Below are 3,898 nucleotides of genomic sequence, written 5' to 3'. Positions count from 1 at the left end.
CATGTTTATATATATCGCACATACACACACATACACACACACATACACACACACATACACACACACTTATACGCACACACTCACGTACATACTTGCATGCATACATACATACATACATACATACATACATACATACATATATACATACATACATACATACATACATACATACCACATTGTTTTGTCCCTGGGAAGCAGAATATACATTCATATAAACTGACGTGTGTGTGTGCGTGTGTGTGTGTGTGAGTGTGTGTGTGTGTGTGTGTGTGTGTGTGTGTGTGTATGTGTGTGCGCGCGCGCGTACGTGTGTGTATGTAGGTAGGTATGTAAGAGGGCGATGCACAAAGAGTAATATTTACTGCATCTTTAACTCTGAGAAAAGAGTATTTTTTTACAAATATTCACTATCTCACAAAAACTGTATCAGCTAAGCAAATGACCTTCTTAAATGCATTAAAACACTATAACATATTCAGAACGCAAATTTCAGAGAATTATCGCCGGTCTCTTTGAGCATATAAATGACAAATTTAGGTGATGCAAAATCAGTAAGACAAAGTGAGGTAAATTTTCCTCTTCAATTCTCCCGAATTACATTTGAAAAAAGACTCATACACATCAATATCCGTCCTTAGACATCAGAATTTTCAGCAATGTAACAAAAATTTTAAATATCTGGGTCAAATATACGATCATCAAAAAACTAATACATGATATGAAATTAACAAAAGTCGACTAAATCTAAAAACTTTATTTAAAACATTCTCTGTAGCTTTTTCACAATTTGCTGGAGTGGCTTTCCTCTTGATAAATTTATGCATGATGCAGTTTAGAAGAAATTATTTAAATCAATTATTACTCATTTTGCCCCACTTTAGACATCATCTTTTGAAAATTGAAGATAAAAATTGACTTGGAATCTAGTAAAGAAAATAATTTGATTGATAAGCCAAAAATTATTCAGATATTTTATTAGCAATCGGGTCAAAGTTGAGGAAAATTTCCTTGAAAAAAATGTACTATGTTTCAAAAATCTATCAACTTCAACAACAACAGCAACAACAACTATTATACTGACCAACTTTTACACTTCTACTCCCAAAATGATGATGCAATACTTCCAATGTAATGGTTTCAAACAAATAAAGAGAAAATAAATTCCTGTCTGAAATCAGATAGAAATACATACATACAGACAGACAGACCATACAGTTTTCTGTAAAATCATTCATAGCTTCAAATGACATGTTCAAAGGAATACGATAAAAACTTAAAGTTGGACTCCTATTGATTATCATTACTATCTTTCTAAGGTTTTGTCAACAATTACAAGGACAACATTACATAGACAACAGTTAATGGCATTTCACTGCGTCTGAAGTTTGTTGAAATACTGACAGGTCGTTGACTGAGATACGATACGTTTACTACATAAGTATTTCAGAGACGTTAGTAGACCGTTTAGTTTGCGGGTGTCCATTTATAAATACTTTTGTTTATGTTTGTGTATGCCTATGTGTGTATGTACTTATTTTATCTTATATTTTTAACTTGTCATTTGACTGCGGTCAAATCACCCCCAGGACTTATTCTGACGGTCTCCAGCAACGATTGGTAAGCGGTGGCGAGGGAAAAACACCGACACAAAGACATACACACACACACACATACATACATACATACATACATACATGACGACTGCTCCATCTTGACAGACGATAGCCATCCCATCAACAATCCACACATATCACGCAGTACAATCACTCCGTTGGTGAGCCCTCAAGTGACTTTGAAGTCCGGCTGCTGAGCGACAAGGTCTACAGCACAGATGACAAATGTTCAGGCCTCTCGATCCTTGCCCGCTGGTATCTGATTCTAAGGAAACGCTTCTTTGAACCAGCATATGTCTCTTAAGTCCGGGTATTGTTTTACAAACCTTGTGACATATGCCACAGGTCGCAGAAGGCGGTTGGTATTTAGGGTGTCTGGAATTTCTACCCTCATGTGTTTTCATGTGATTCACATATCCTGCTTTTGACAGAAGAACGCGATCACACACAATACACATCCTATACTCTCCATTGTTTACAATTTTTCCCTTTCGACAGGCCCGCTTAAGCTCAAGTTGCTGAAACATCTTTTCCTCCCAGACATCACAGCTCGTCCTGACAACAGCTCTCCACTTGCTTCGATCCAAAACATCTCCTTCCCAATCACTTTCATACATATCTAGTTTTTTTAGGTTTTGTTTAATGCAATCTTTATACCTCTTTCTCGGTTTCTGTCGCGGTCGCTCACCAGAGCTGAGCTCACCATAAAATAAGCGCTTCGGCAAACGATCATCCTTCATTCTAATTACATGCCCAGTCCATCTCATTTGGGCCAGGTTAATATGTTTTTCAATTGAGCTACAGTGCGCCCTGCGCAAAACCTCTGTATCTGCTACGAAACTCTTCCGTTTTACTCCGAGGATGCGTCTTACACACTTTTGATGAAACCTTTCTAGCATCTTTACATGACGCTTGTAAGTGGTCCATGTTTCGCCTGAATAAAGAAGTGCAGTCAATACACACGCTTTATAGATGCTGATTTTTGTCTGCAGGGAGATATCTCTATCAGCCCATACTCGCTTTTCAAGCTTTCCAAATGCAGCACTTCCCTTCGCTATTCGATAGTATATTTCTGCATCAAGACCACCATCCCTTGACAGTGTGGTTCCAAGGTAAACAAAGGTGTCAATGACTTCTAATCTTGTTCCGTTCACAAAGATGTTTGGTTCAGTATATATTTGTCCAGGGGTGTGGGGGTAGACATTACCTTGGTTTTTCTCAGACTTACTGTGAGTCCATAATATGTACATGCAATGGAAAATCTATCCATTAAATGTTGCATATCTTCCTCTGTGTGTGCCAGCAAGTCAGCATCATCAGCATAGAGCAATTCTCTGACAAGTACTCTGAAAACCTTTGCCTTACAGTTAAACCTGGTCAGATTAAATATGCTACCAGATGTCCGGAATCCGATTCCGATTCCCCTGTTACAATCCTCAAATGCATACCAAAGCAATGTGGCAAAATATATAGAGAAAAGTGTCGGGGCAGGAATATCTCCCTGTTTTACACCGTTGTCCACTGAAAATTCATCAGATAGATTACCATTAAAAACTACCTGAGCTTTCATGTTGCTGTGCAATTTCTCGAAGAGGCTCACAAAATGTGTCGGGCAACCAAGTTTGCACAAAACAATCCACAATGCGTCCCTGTTTACCGTGTCAAATGCCTTAGTTAGATCTATAAAAACCTGATATAGTGGCATTTGTTCCTCTAAACATTTCTCCTGAACCTGCCTTGCAGAAAATATATCCATTGTTCCCCGCTCGGGTCTGAAACCACACTGTTCCTCAGGAATCACATGTGGACACACATTCTCCACGAGACGTTCTAACATGATCCTCGAAAGTATCTTCCCAGTATGTGCCAGGAGAGTTATTCCTCTGGAATTACCACACACTGATTTGGGTCCCTTACCTTTGTATATAGGGATTAGAATGCCGTTTATCCATTCCTGTGGCACAGAGGACTCAGTCCAAACTTGACACAACAGGCTATGAACTTCGGAGGAGATGTGATCCCCACCTGCTTTCAGAATTTCAGCTGGAATACCATCCAGCCCAGGAGCTTTGTTGGATCTCAGTTTCCGTATTGCCAGTTTTACTTCTTCAATGGAAGGCGCATCGTCCATGTGTTGCATTATCACTCTTTGGGGGATATTATTTATGACCTCCATGTTCACTACAGATGGATTATGGAAAAGTTCCGCAAAATGCTCCCTCCATCTGCTCATTATTCCAGGAGGATCCTTAATAACCTCATTTCCGTCTTTTGATTTCAAGGGA

The 3,898-nt window shown here is 39.0% G+C and overlaps 1 long non-coding RNA gene across 1 annotated transcript in view; it reads right to left on the bottom strand.

Moving 5' to 3' along the window:
* Positions 1-739: 739 nt before the first annotated feature.
* LOC106880205 (uncharacterized) overlaps positions 740-3,898 on the bottom strand; it is an 8,997-nt gene continuing 5,838 nt past the window's right edge. Inside the window, exon 2 of the long non-coding RNA XR_001410722.3 lies at positions 740-923. This is a non-coding gene — a long non-coding RNA (uncharacterized LOC106880205). The remainder of the gene's footprint in view (positions 924-3,898) is intronic.

This window comes from Octopus bimaculoides, chromosome 2 (assembly GCF_046866305.1).
Source record: "Octopus bimaculoides isolate indiv1 chromosome 2, ASM4686630v1, whole genome shotgun sequence".
NCBI classification, from domain to species: Eukaryota; Metazoa; Mollusca; class Cephalopoda; order Octopoda; family Octopodidae; genus Octopus; species Octopus bimaculoides.
The sequence above is the reverse complement of the archived record's forward strand: the minus strand, read 5'-3'. Positions and strand labels throughout refer to the sequence as shown.